The sequence below is a fragment of the Mesocricetus auratus genome, unplaced genomic scaffold, assembly GCF_017639785.1.
Source record: "Mesocricetus auratus isolate SY011 unplaced genomic scaffold, BCM_Maur_2.0 Super-Scaffold_100009, whole genome shotgun sequence".
Taxonomy (NCBI): domain Eukaryota; kingdom Metazoa; phylum Chordata; class Mammalia; order Rodentia; family Cricetidae; genus Mesocricetus; species Mesocricetus auratus.
Window position 1 is genome coordinate 35,662,852 of NW_024429193.1, and position 14,746 is coordinate 35,677,597.

Here is a 14,746-nt window from a genome sequence, read left to right on the forward strand (position 1 = left end):
AAAGGTACGTGATAAATGGGGGTTTTCTTATCTTAACACAACGAGCACCAGAATCGGTCTCAGTTGAAGGAATTTGTACTCTAATTGAGCAGAGATTATTCTTTCAACTCTCCTTTGATATTTGGCATTGGACCAAGGAGTCTAAAATTAGCTAACTTCAGAATCCAGGTGCAGGCCAAGTGGAAGCAATTCCATTTGCCCCAGGAAGTCACAGGAGTTGGTGAAATAGTTTAAGTAGGATTCTAGTTAAACCACTCGCAGAGCCACCTCTTTCTGCAGAGAGTGGAAAACCACCACACTGTGGGGCTGAAAGGGACCAGGGGACATCAGTTAAGGACTCTCAATCGTGCATCTCAGATTGGAATGACGGACCTTTCCAAGCCTTGTTCTGTATCGATAAAACAGGGTCCCTTTTCTTGTCATGTTCACCCCTCAAAGGCATTTTGGGGACTCGATGAGAGAGCGTGCTAGCATAAGCATCACTGTTTTCCATCGTCAATGTGGTGGCTTCAAAACATGTCTATAGATTCTTTATTTCCTCTTCCACCCACATGTGCCAAGCTTAGGGACTCCTTCTTAGCCGCTAGAACACAGCAAACTTCCAGTCAGAAGGTGACTGGTCTGCTCCCGCTTCTCTTAGGACACTCACTGTGGAAGAATCCAGATGTCACATTAGAAGTCTCACTCCTCTGAGACTGCCATGTCGTGGGGAAGCCACGTAAAGCAGGCTCTTTGGCTAGAAGTTCCAGCATTCATGTATCTCCCAGGCTGGGGCACCATAGGTGTGAGTGAATGAGTGTCCAGATAATTCCAGGCCCCACCCATCAAGACAGCCTGGATTTTTAACCTTCCCAGCTGAAGCTCGAAACACGACAGAGTGACGGGCCAGTTTTTCTCTGCTGCTTCAGAACTCCTGACCCACAGTCTATGAGCATATGAAATGGGTAGGGTCATGTGTGTGTGCATACGTGTGTGCTTTCTGGCTACTGTGTGCTATGTGTGATGTGGCAATGGTCACTGGAGCAGTCACACTGGGCAATGGCAATCACTGTGATGTAAGAACATGGTTAAAATAGCAAACTTATCCTGTGTGAGGCACCGTGGCCAGAACCCCAGACTTCTCTCGGTTCTTCCTAGCTCATCAAAACTGAAGCTGGGGGTGGCGGGGGCTGGCGGCTCCCATAGAGCTTAGTAGGAGCTGACCCAGGGCTGAAACCGTGTCTGGCCACACTCAAAGCTCACCCACCCTAAGTTGCATCCAGCGTCCATGCAGCAGGTGACTGGACTTTCCCTGTGCTCTCAGTCTGTGGGCTTCCTCTGGTCCCTCTTTTGTCCCATTTGAAGAACACCCTCATCCCTAGTCACAGAGAAGGAACTAATGCCTCAGACTCCCTTTCTGGGAAGGAGCAGAAGGGACTGTCATCCTTTGCCTGTGGCGAGCCTTTGTTCATTTGTTTTTCCCTTTTGTTTTAAGGAAAAGAGCAGTCTGGTAAGGGTGTCGCATCAACAGTGATATGTTTATCACGAGGATTTCACTACTTCATATCTTACAGGTAAATCAGCTGACGTGCAAAGCTAACCTCTTCGCCGATAATATGCATTTGTTTAGTGCTTGAAGCTTACAGACTGCGTTCACATTCACTGATGTGGGGGGCATTATGGTTTGGATACGAAGTGTCTCTAAGACTTCGGTATTAAATGCTTGCTCCCATTGTCTCAGTGTTCAGAGGACAGCCCTTGGGAGATGACTGGATCATACGCACTACACTCATCAGTGGGTCAATTGGTTGATGAGTTCACAATCGGATGAGCGTTCGGGGAGAAGACAGTTAAACGAAATGGGTCACTGAGAGTAGCTCCTGAAATGGCTTATTGTTGAGTGAAGGCTTTTCCTTCCCAGTCGCCTGGGCTCTGCTGTGTTGTAGTCCCCAAATAAACACACAGGACGCTGTATTAATTATGAAGCTGTTGGCCTTGCTTGTTTCTTACTGGCTAACTCTGACTTAAGTATTTACCCCATAATTGTTAATCTAAGTATTTTTCTTACTGGAGAAAAGGGTCCGGACTTCTTACCCCTACGGCAGCTACATGATGACTCCCTCTGTTTCTCCTTACCAGAGTCCTGCTGGACTCCTAGTCCCACCTATCTTGCTTCCCTATTGGCCAACAGTGCTTTATTGACATATACACAGGACTTCCCCATCAGCTTATCTTGTCTTTGGATCTCTCGCTGACCTGTGAGCCTGGTGGCCATGAAGTGAGTAACTGGTTCCACCCTGGTGCCTTGTTTCACCACAGCCCAGGAGCAATGGAGTCAGGCGACTGAGGATGAGAACTTCTGAAAGCACAGTTAAGTTCAACCCTCGCTCCTTTCAATTGTCTCTGGTGTTTTGCTATAGCAGTAGGAAACTGATAACATAAGTAGGCTCAGGTCCCTTTAAAGAACCTTTGAAGCCGGGCGGTGGTGGCGCACGCCTTTAATCCCAGCACTGGGGAGGCAGAGGCAGGCGGATCTCTGTGAGTTCGAGGCCAGGCTGGACCGACAGCCTCCAAAACAATACAGAGAAACCCTGTCTCGTACAAACAAAAAACAAAACAAACAAACAAACAAAAGAACCTTTTAGGTGGTTTTATCCCGTATATAGGTGACGAAAAAAAGCAGAGCCATCTTGCTCTAAACCCCTGGCAGGTGAGTGACAGGCCTGAGGTTCAAATCTGGGTCTTCTGCTTCCACGCTGTGCCCTTCACAATACACTCCAGTTGGGAGGAGCAAAGAGGCAGTGACATCTTCAGGGTTGACATCTAAAGGGAATGTGACCAGCCTCACAGTATAGGACAGGATATCTCACGGCTCACAGAGCTTGTTTCTTTGCAGTGGAGATGTACCAGCCTCTCCTTGGTCCATCCTCTTGGGGTCTAGCAAGGCGGCGTCCTAAAGTTTCTTGTGCTTTAGGTTCGCAGACACCACCAGCACCCTTACGCGTGCCTGTGATTATTCTTGACAGAAGGGGATGGCTCCATTTGGAGTTTATAATCCCAGAACTGTCAGGCCAAGAATGGAGGATTGAAAGATTAAGGCTAGCCTAGGCTACAGAGTGCTACCTCTCCACTATGAGAACATCAGAGTTCCCAGCAGCAACCTTGTAGGTGGCAAGGCTGACATCTGAGGCTTAAATCAGGGAATCCTGTAAAAAAGAATAGGGAAGAAATGCACATGTGCGCACACGCGCGTGCACACACACACACACCTACCTTTAGACCTACACATCTAAGTCGGGCATTAATTCTATGAGAAAGATGTTCCTCCCAGGAAGTCATGTTGACAAATGAGACTACAGTGACCAAACTGTGAACAGAGCCACTTCTCCATTCATAAGTCATTTAAAGGACGTCTCACTTTGCAATAAAAGTGTTTCCTATCAAAATGCTTACTGAATGGCCACTTAAAGGATGAATTGTAACACTCCCACAGTCCAAGAAATAAAACTGGCTTTGTTAATGCTGAGTCTTAGTGCAAAGTTGGAAGGCTGGATGGAATTCTGGCCTGCGCTTGCAGATATTTGGAGAGCTGCTCAGTCAGCTTTCCTGGAAAAACAAGCCAGCATCCCACCGTATTCCCCCAGTGCTGGTCTTGTCAACATGGGGATCAGTGACAGTGAGTCTAAATCTCCGGCCTCCTCGGTTCCCTGAACACAAAGAGCAAGATGCACAATAGATAACAGATGATGAAAATGTGGTTATTGGGGGGCTTTCCATTATCTACTCTTTCAGGCCGGCTTCATGACATTTCAGAGGGAAAACCTGACCTGGATTTCTTTTTTCATCATTGCACAAGTGCAAAATAATAGACAGATGTGTCTGAAAATATGGGGGATGTATGGAGAAGGATATTTAATTATCCAGAATTATCTAAGCTAACATCTGGTGCCAGGGGATTTTATCTCACTTTATGTTTGTTTTATGTCCCGTCTCAGGGTTATCTGAAATTACATTGACTTCAGGGCTCAGATCAGACTGGGAATCCCCACAGGCAGCAGCCAGTGTAGCATTGAAGTTCACCTACCCTTGACAAGCAAGAGAGGGCACAGCACGACCCCTATTATCTGGACTTGTGTTTCTTTTATCTAGAGTCCCTGACACATTTGGTGTGTTGTGGGAAACTGTGGACAGCACAGAGATGCAAATCAGGGTTTTAGCGCTCTGCTTCATATAAAGGAAGTGCTCTAGTGGCCCAGAATGGTTTCTATTCCAGGAGTGTCTTAGCCCTGGCTAGCACAGGCCCCCTATCTTCTGAAGAACAACAGCCAAACCAGGATCAACCCAGGGCAGTTCGTGAGGTGCTGCTCCCTTTCAGAGCTCTCCCCAGTCACTCTGTCTCTGCCATATTGCCCACTGGTCTAGTAACCAACCTCACTATCCCTCATCCAGACCCTGCTTCACATGGGAAACCTCAGCTGGTGCTCTGGAGCACAGTCAGCCTGGAAACTAACCTGGACAGCTCATCCCAGGCTATGCTAGACACACGTTTCATTTGTCCTGCTCTCTTGTCTCTTGGAGGTGGAGAGAATAAAAAACAACCGATGATGTGTATCTCCTGCTGGTTTTTTCAACTTCAGCTGAAACTGTCCTAAGATACACTTACTTTTACAAATTGTTTTTAAATAAACACATTAACAAAAACTACAGGGATCTCAGCACCTCAGAGGTAATTTGTTGTTTGGACAGAAGTTAGTCTTTACCCCATTGTCCTTCTGCCCAAGTCCATAAGGCAGGCTCCAGGGAATGTCCAGGGACAGCCCCCGAAAGGGACTGCAATGATTTCAGGCACCCACAGTAAGCAGAGAGCTGCAAGGCTTTGATGAGTGTGTGGCTTCCCCATAACTGCTATATTAAATTCTGTATTAAAGTTTGTCTCACGTGCATAGGCACCTGCACTTTCAAGAGCTACATAGGGGAGAAGGGAAGAGACACTATGCCAGAGTGACTTAGCCTCTTTCAGGTTATAGAGGGGGCAGGAAGGACCTGCAGGCTGTCCCATGACCTGCTTCACTTCCAGCTCAATCCCCAAGTAAGAGGGCCATTGTGGGTTGGGATCCATTCTGGGTCCTATGGGCAGGTGTTTGGGCTTCTGGGTTCTCATTGAAATGCAAAGGAAAAGATTCTCACTCCTGTCACCTGGCATACTCCAGAGTCTTGTGATCTTCCCAAAGTAGCATATGGGCAAGGGCCTGAGAGACAAAGCCAGGACAAAGCAGCAGAGGCAGGCACACCCAAAGGCCTCTTGGCCACACCCCTCTTCTCCAACAGAGAAATGGTATCTGCAATAGCTCTCTAGTTAATTTTTATATTTTTATTTAATTTTATGTGCTGGGGGCATCTACGACCACATACATGAGTTCCTGTGCCCTTGGAGGCCAGAGGTGCTGAATCTCCCTGGAGTTGACCTTATAGTCACCTGTGAGCCACCTGACATGGTGCTGGGAACTGAACTTGGATCCTGTGGAAGAACAGCACAGGCTCTTAACCACTTAGCCACCTCTCCAAGCCCCTTAGTTTCATTTATCCCCAATTTTTCATTTGCCTCTCTAGTATTCTGGGGGTGCTAGTAGGAATCTAATCACATAATTCCAGGGCTGACTTCACTGTGGATGGAAGCAGTGTCCCACAAGATACCTTTGCATAACCAGCGGGAACAGGACAACTCCCACAGTTTGTGAACTCTCATGAAAGCCAACCTTCTCCAGAAAGCACTGTCACTTCCCTGTGCCTTCCACTCTCTTTTCCTTCAGGAGGGAGGAGACAATCCCATATGGGCTGTGAGGACAAGGAACGCTCCATGTAGAGTCCAGTCTTCTCCTGAGTCATTCCATCATCATGTGTGACATCAGCACGTTGTCGGCCAGGCAGAGGAGGTGTGGCGTGTACAGCCGGAAGTGGCGCAGGAAGGCGGAGATGGCAAAGGTGTCGGGGTACAGCTGGTGATATGCCCAGGCTGGACACGGGGTGACCCCTACATAGCTTCTCCCAGCATCCAGCCTCCAGCCTAGTGCTGTGGGCAGATGAACTGAGGAAGATTCCAGGCCTGAAGCTCCAGCCCAAGGCCCTCATAGTATAGCCCCCTCTGCTCTTCTCCCAAACACGACTCTGCAGAATTAGATATCACCCCAGTCAGTCATCATCTCCGAATTCACCCCCCAGAGCACAAACAAGCTGATGCAACCCACAGCCTGTGGCACAGTTAGCAGGCTCCTGATGGCAGTGTGAAAACTGTGGCCGAGGGTGAAATGTTGCCCCACTGCTCTGAAAAGCCTTCTGCCACCTGCAAAGACTCATTATGGTAACAGGAAGGCCCTGGAAGCTAAGCACAGTATAGACAGGAAAGAATTCTCTTTCTCTGCCCTTCATGAAAAACCAAAAGGTTTTAACCCACCAGAGTCCTGCTAATTTCCTAAGCAATGCCTAGCTTAGGGTTCCTCCTTCAGTTAGGCATCCAGGAAGGTGCAGAGCTCAGCCAGAAGGTGTCTGCTGAGTTATGCCAGAGATGGTGCCTGGGAGTGTCACTGAGTGGTCTTGGTTGTGCATGACAGCTGTATGGGCAACCCACAGGACTAAGGGATTCTGGGACTAATCTCTGTTTTTTTTTTATAGCCTACTCCATTTTCTTTATTTTTCATTCCAGCTACATCAGTCAAACATTTAATTGACTAATAACAAATGTCCATTGAAAAGCCACAAGATGTGGAGTCCTGCACTAAGCGATTCAGAGATAAGGGAAATACCTGTCCTCAGGCTAACACAGGATGGGCAGGTAGGTGTGACCGGAGAGTTGCACGCAGCAATTGTGGTGTGGTGCAGAACTGGGAATCTGGTGGCGCATGAGCAGGTCAGGTGGTCATGAAAGAAGGGGTGGACTGTGCTGAGGGGTCCCAGGGGGATAGATGACACGACCACATTTACATGTTGGGATGTCTTTTAGAACATGCGGCAGGCGGATCTCTGTGAGTTCGAGGCCAGCCTGGTCTACAGAGCGAGTTCCAGGACAGCCTCCAAAGCCACAGAGAAACCCTATCTCGAAAAACCAAAAAAAAAAAAAAAAAAAAAAAAAAAAAAAAAGAGCATGCACTGCGGTGTGGAGAATACACTGAAGGGAGCAAGAGACAGGAAGGGCAGGAAGAGGAAGGGTCAGGGCAGAGGTAGTGATGTCTGAGCTAGGGCAGAGGAAGGGGGTTCTTCTGAGGGCTCTTCAGATGGGACTAGAGAACTAGGGGGTTGAGTGTGGTGTGGCTAATGTCCATGTGAAATGTTTATGATATGTCACGCCCTGCTGCTTGTTACTTTTGCAAATTTAATAGTAACCATAAGCTGGAAATTGAGGCCCAGACAGGTTAAATAATTTGTCCCAGGTCACACAGCTGACAGATGGCAGAGTCAGAATTCCCCAGGTTTCAAATCCCAGACTTTGAGGCCTCCTTTTCCTGCTCCTGCCCGTGTCTCTCTGAACTTACCTGTTCACCTGCCCACACGTGTAAGCTATACTCCACCCAGTGGTATACCAGTAAATGAATAGTTAACAGCCTCGAGACAAGGTCCTGTTTTGTAGCCCAGGCTAGCCTTGTACTGCCTATGTCATATAGACTGGCCTCTAACTCATGGTAATTATCCTGCCGGTCTCGTGAGAACTAGGATTACAGGCTGTGTCATCATACCTGACAGTGTTTAACAGCTGGCTCTCTGATAGACAATAGCCTGGTTTGCAGCCTCTGCCGATCACCATGGTGTAAATACTCCACTGAAGCCCACTCCAAGCTGTGAAGATGATGGCACAGAACACAAGGTTCAGCTTATGAGCCAATAGGAGTTGACTCCAGCACACCACTTGCCATACCCATGCCTATGGCTGGCAATGGTTTTTACTCATTCAGTACAGAGCACTTCAGACCATACCCCAACCCTCCACCGGGCTTTATGTGGCTCTGTAAAGCATCTCTAAAAGCCAACATTCATGTCCTATCATCTATTACCCACTGCTGACAGTCCAAGGGGACAGCTGAGGCCAAAACATTGACTAGACCTTAAAAGCTCTTGTTCATTCCAGAGAGGCCTCTGTCCCCTTGCCACAGCAGAATTAACTTCCACAGTCCTGTCCTCCTCCACCCAGTAAGCCCCATTTTATGGCACTTGAGTCTTCAAACCAGCAATGCCAGACTCAAGCTCCATGAATGCCTCACAGAGACCTGGCTAGAGAAATGCTGGCCTCTCATTTATGGCCACCCCACTGAGGTCTATTCTAGACTCCACCCTTCTCAATCCACCCGGACTTTCAGCAGAACATCCTTTAGCACTACTTTTTAGGATGAGGTTACCCAAATGTGGATGTTGGTGGCCTCTTATTCAGAGGCCCTATAGCTACCTACATGGCAGCTCTCAGACCCTTACGCATTGTCTTTATCCACAAACTCTGTCCTTCCCTGCAGTGCCAGCCTTTGTGGCTGACACTGTATTCACCCAGCCAGCTAAGCCAGATACATAGGTATGACCTGAACCTTCTTCTCTTCCTGTACCCTGCCTAGGTACCAGACCTTATGATGCTTGACTGTTTAATAGTAGTGATATTCCCACTGCCCTATCTCTATCAGGGATGTCACCATGTTTCTGCTTAGTTATTGCCACAGCCTTGTGACTGGGCTCTCTCACTACAACCCGTAGTTTTCTTGCTGTTGGGAAACAGAATTCCCTGAGACTCTTGCTCTGCCATCTTGCTTGGTGCTTAAGGTACTTAGAGTCCTTGACTCTACCCTGGCTTTCACATCTGCTGAGCCCTTCAGTTTGGAGGTCAGAGTCCTTCCTCTCTCCAGTTTTGGTTCCCAACTCTTTTATGGGCTGTGACCATTCCTGTGATTCAACATCTCTGCTACCTAAGCAAGCAGTGCTCCCTTCAGTGTGAGCCCAGAGGTGTCCTCTAGCCCAGCCCAACCCCAGGTCTCAGCCATAGTCCTTGGAAAAGTGTCTACCCACTTGTGTGTTTGTATCTCCTGGCCAGGCAGATACCCACTCTTAGCCAGGAGGCTGCCCCTCCTCAAAGGCTTGGGAGTCTCTAAATTTAGGCATGAACTGGAAGAGATGCCCTGGAGAACTTGTAAAGGGAACAGCTGGAAGTGGGAGACAGCTCAGTAGCCCAGACCCTGTTTCTTCCTCTAACTCCTAATTAAAGACCAGGTGGCTTCCCAGGAAGCATTTGCTTTCCCTTTGTGCATCCATGGCATGACATGTAAAGACCCAGCCAGTGGGTATGACCTGCAAGTGACATATTCTGGGTAATTACGTACCGTCTATGGTGCTGCCATGTAAATCACACATGCCATCAAAGAATGACCAGTTTTCCCATGCTCACAACTGAAGATTAATACTTCCCTTTGACATCTCTATAAACCTCCATAGTATTGTGGAATAATCTTTTTGTATGCTGTGAAGATGTGTCATTGCCAAGGCAACTTCTGATTGGTTTAATAAAAGAGATGACTGTCCAATAGCTAGGCAGGAGAGTCAAACTGAGAGGATGCTGGGAAGAAAAGGAGGGCAGAGTCACAGGGAGTCACCAGCCAGACGCAGAGGAAGCAGGACATGTAGAAAATGAGATAACAAGCCATGAGCCATGTGGCAGCCTGTGAATTAATAAATATGGGTTAATTTAACTTGTAAGAGCTGATTAGTAACAAGCCTAAGCTATCGGCTGAGCATTTATAATTAATAATAAGTCTCCATGTGGTTTTTTGGGAGCTGGCTGGTGAGACATGGTCATTTGGAATCTATGGCACTGGGAAGCATTCATGATCACCAGTCAGTGTGTTTCCTTTTTAGACCTTTCTATTGAAGTTATGATTGGCAGGTGGAAAGCTGAATGTGTGTGTGTGCTTGTGTGTGTTTATATGTGTGTGTGTATATATATATATATATATGTTATATATATACACATATATCACAGAATGAATTTGGATACCTTTCCCCATGAAGCAATCACCATCAGATAAAGGTTTTCTCAGAGGAGGCTGTACCATCACCTGCCACACATTAGCACTGTTGGCCCTTCTCAGCTAACCCAGAACCACATGGCCTAATGAGTTAAAAGTAAAGTAGGATATCTGGGAAAAACATTAGGAGGCTGGTGCATGGAGAGGGTAGGGTTGGAGGTGGCAGCCCTGTTCAGTTGCAGACTCGCTGTGACTGACATCTGGGCTGTCAATGCCCTCCAGTCAGACCAGAAGGCAGGCGTGTCCAGCAGATCTCTGAAGCAAGCTACCCAGGTGAGTTTCCTCTCTGCCTTCAGGAATGTAATGCTCGGCTGCTGCCTGGTCCCCTACCTCTGCCAAAAGCCGGGGCTGGCTGGGTGTGGTGGTGCATACCATTAATCCCAGTATTCACGAGGCACAGGCAGATGGATGGCTGTGAGTTCCAGGACAGACAGAACCCTGTCTTTTGTTGTTATTTTCTTTTTGTTTTTTTTTTTCTCTGAGACAGTGTTTCTCTACGTAACAGCTCTGGCTGTCCTGGAACTCACTTTGTAGGCCAGGCTGGCCTTGAACTCACAGAGATCCACTTGTCTCTGCCTCCCAAATGCTGGGATTAAAGGTGTACACCACTCCACCCCCCCATCCATCCCCACCTCCTACCCACAAAATCCTGTCTTAAAAAAAGGGCCATGGGTAGAGGCTGGTCAAGGCCCTTTCCCAAAGAGCACGTGTGATTGCTGAAATGTACATGAGTGTATGTGTCTCTTTCTGTCTGTGTATGAGCATCTACATTTAATAGTACGAAAGTAGATGTGTAGACAGAAAAAACATGCCAAAGTGTGGGACAACTGAAGACAGAACTGCCCTGGTGGGATTAAACTGGAAGTGTCAGGTAGAAACCAACACAACCTGTGTGTGCACACACTGGAGAGCCACTGGCTGCTTACAGTGGAGCTGGAAACGCATCTATTAGATATAAAAGAAGAGAGAGCCATCAGCATCCGCCCATTAATAGAGGTCACACTGGACCTTGGAAGTTAAAACCAGGGTGATGCAGTCATTCGGAGACAGAGCTCATAAACTAAGTGAGAGCAGCCTGCGTAGAGGAGAAACATTTAATTAGACAGCAGCGATGAGAGATCTGATTCCAGCCTTACAGCCCACAGGGCCCCCGTGAGGAAGCACAGATAGCGAGGCCTTTCCGGAAGGCGGCCAGAAGGAACCCCCCAGCTTCTCATTTCACGGGAAGAAGTTGTCCAGCAGCCTAAAGTGCAAACAGAGCCCTACATGAGAGAGCTGCAGGCACCCCTCAAGTCATGACATCTTTCCTCTGGCCCCTGGCAGACACTGATTCTGCAAAAGGTCACCCTAGAGGATTGAACAGTCACAGCTGAAAGCAATCCCTTTCAACCGAAAGGCCATCTCTCCAGCAAGCTGCAAGACCCGAGAGCCAGCGGAGTGTTGCCACAGGGGTCCCTAAGGATCTGAGCACTGGCTGGAACAGGCTTGAGAGTATACAAGGTTCTGTGGGGTAAGGTCAGCACTCACACTTCCAAGACAAGCAAGCAATCTATAATTTCCTAACCCAGGGAGGAGACAGGATGAGTGCCAACCATATAACTTCCCGAAAAGCACAGCTGGCAAGCACGCCCATACCGTTAGGCTGCAACTCCCCAACTAATTAAAAGGTAGAGCCAGGAGAATGTCGGTATTGCTACATAAGTATCTCCTGGGAAAAATGCTCCTGGTTTTGTAAACCCAGGGCTCTGACTACACTTCCAGGGTTCTGTCCAGTGATTATAGTGTAAAAGTAAATGTATACAGACATCTGAGTGGGGGTGGGTTTTGAGGTAGGAGTGGGAGATGGCGATTGGATAAGAACTCAGGCAGAGAGAAAAGCCCTGGGATAGAAAGAGGCAAAGCAGAAACAATAGGCAAAGAGCTCAAATTGCATCCCAAGAGAGTTAGTGCATCCAGGAGGGAAAAACAACCCTCCTGCCCAAGGGGCTGTTAGAGCAGTTCTCTGGGGGGTGTTTTCCTCTCTTTCTTTCTAAGTTTAACAATTATTGTTTTCACTTAACCCAGCCTGGAATAGAAGAATAGACCAAATCAGTACCAAGAGTCTGTTCTGCTTTGTGATTCTATGAAAAGAAAACTAATTCTTTCCTTAAAACGACACCCTATTGGGTCAGGAGAATTCCCCTGCTCTGCCAAACCTGAAGCACACACATTTCCCAGGTTAGGGGTTGCAGAGGGAGCCCAGCAGGCAGGCTGTCCTCGCTTCTGTCCACTTTGTAGGTCACTGGGGGTGTTATTCAGTGGGGGTACTGGGTACATGGCTGAGCTTCAGGATGTCAAATAGAACTCTGACATCAAAGGAGAGGACAAAACAGTACCCTTCCCCTGGAAGGTGGTGGCATCTGGGATTTATAATCCTCAGGCAGTGATGAATTGCACAGATAGGATTAGGAGAAAGGTTTCGAATGAACTCCTGGATGGCTCAACCGGCCCTCGTTCCAGATCCACAGAGAATCTATCCTAAGTCTTTTCCGTTAAGATTTTAAGTTGAAATATCAAGAAAATCCTTTGAAAGATCTAACGTAAGCACTGGGACATTGGTAGGGAGACTTGCCCTGTTCCAGGCAGAGGCAGTCAGAAGGGAAGGGGACATTAGTCATGGAGGCAGGCGGTGGCTGACACGCACAGGCTCTGATCCTAGCCTCTGGAAAACCGCATAAGGCTCCTGGACTCTGAATCTGAGCCACGCCTTCACTGTTCTCCAGTGACACCACCAGGAGGGAACCCAGAGTTCAAAACATTTTCTTGTCACCACGCTCTCATCCCTTGTGTGAGCAGCAGGCATGGGAGGGCTAACTGTACAGGGTGGAATTGAACCTGCTACCTCCTCATGAACTTTGAAGGAAGTGAAAATCATACATTGAGGGAGATGAGCTAATGATCCAAAGCGTTATCAATTTAGCCAAATTCCATTTGACAGGAATGCTAGCCATAATCAGGGAACTGTGGTGGAGAGAGGATATTGAAATATGAGGTGTACCCTCGCTCCAACTTTAGGGAACTACCTTGATCTTAAAGACAAATTGGGGTTCAGGGCCAGTGACAGCAGCAGAGGAACACCATCTGGGTGCCCCCATATGGCTCTATGCCAAAGATCATCTCTTATACCTTATACCTGTGCAGGCTCTTGGTGGAAGCTATAAAGAACGTCCAAGCCTATGTATGGAATAATCTGATGACCACTGTATTATATTTTGGCACAGAATGAGAAGTCAACCCTCCTTATTCCCAGTTCTAGCTCCTCATCCAGTACTAGCAACACTAACCAACGTTTATTCATCATGCACTATATCATTCTATCCTTACGCTAATCTTCTGAAAGTAATTCTACTATTTTTATCAATTTTATTGGCAGGGAAACTGAAAGATGATGAAACAGAATTGAAAGAAGATGGAAATTAAATGGACTTTTAAAAATAATTTTATTTCATTGTTTTAATTCATTTTTATTTTTATGTATATGAGTGTTCTGTCTGCAGGTATGTCTGTGTATCATGCTTGTGCATAGTACCCGAGGATTCAGAATAGGGCACAGGATCTCCTGTAACTGGAGTTACAGGTGATTATGAGCATTATGTGCTGGGAACTGAACCCAGCAGCAGGGGCTCTTAACCCTGAGACATTGCTCTAGCCCTTAAATGGCTTTTTTGTTGGGGGGGGTCATACAAGCAATCTAAATTTCAAATCCCATCCCCAAACCCACTCTGAATTCCCTATGTAAGCATTAGCAGGCCCAACCCTGCTTGGCTTCAAAGATGAGATGCAGAGCACTCAGGGTGGGGTGGTAGTAACTGTATTCTTGGTATTTGAGAAATGGAGGGAAAATAGCAAAGGAAGTGAAACTTCACAGAGTACATTGGCATGTGAAATCATCTCACCTGGAGAATTCATCTTCATCCCCGTCTAGGAACCAAGAGCTCTAGCTTTTTATTAAGATTGCCTCATTGTCATCTGCAAATCTAGGACAGATCCCATAATTTCTCCACATTCCTCTTTCCTTCCTCAGGGGAACAGTGAAGCAAACCAGTCCTCTTAGATAAAGTTTGGAGCTGGCAAAGTGCCCTGAAGCTGCTAAGAAAGGAAGGCGAGATGTCTGTGCAGGCTTCTAATCTGTGGGATGGCTACGTGAGGGAATCATGGACATCTAGACGTTGGCACCACACCTCGGAACCCATGTTCCATGAGAGTTTTGTTATTAGGTGAATACCTCACTCAGCAGGAGAATCTCTCCAGCCGCAGTCCTGAGATGGTACTGGGGCCTTTTAGAGCCTGGGAGTCTTTCGGGTCACCAATAAGCCATCTCTCCTCTACATGCTCCAGACCTCTCTCAGTGCAACTCCCCAAAGCTGCCAAGCCACCTGCCTTCTACCTTGCCCCAGGATCATTTCTTTTCTTGCCACCAGACATTAGCTACTGTCCTCTGGAGAGCCTTGATGAATCATATTCTACTTCTGCATGGAGGTCCTCAACACAGGTGACTTGTTCTGCCTCTATTAAACACTCTGTCTATAAAATTCTGTGGCTCTTGTCATTCTCATCTTCTTTCTCTGAACGCTCTTGGGTCAAATGTTTTTGAAATGCCTCGCCTTCCACTGGCTCCATTGACATTTGCCAAGTGTCTACCAGGAAGACAGACATTGAGAATTCACAGTAAATGCCGG

At 47.4% G+C, this 14,746-nt stretch overlaps 1 long non-coding RNA gene across 1 annotated transcript; it reads left to right on the forward strand.

The window, feature by feature from the left end:
* The first annotated feature begins 1,113 nt into the window (after positions 1–1,113).
* Positions 1,114–13,505, forward strand: LOC110342202. The gene is made up of 5 exons (XR_005879177.1): positions 1,114–1,276; positions 1,475–1,553; positions 5,790–5,961; positions 6,680–6,808; positions 13,441–13,505. It is a non-coding gene; the product is annotated as an uncharacterized LOC110342202 (long non-coding RNA).
* The last annotated feature ends 1,241 nt before the right edge of the window (positions 13,506–14,746 follow it).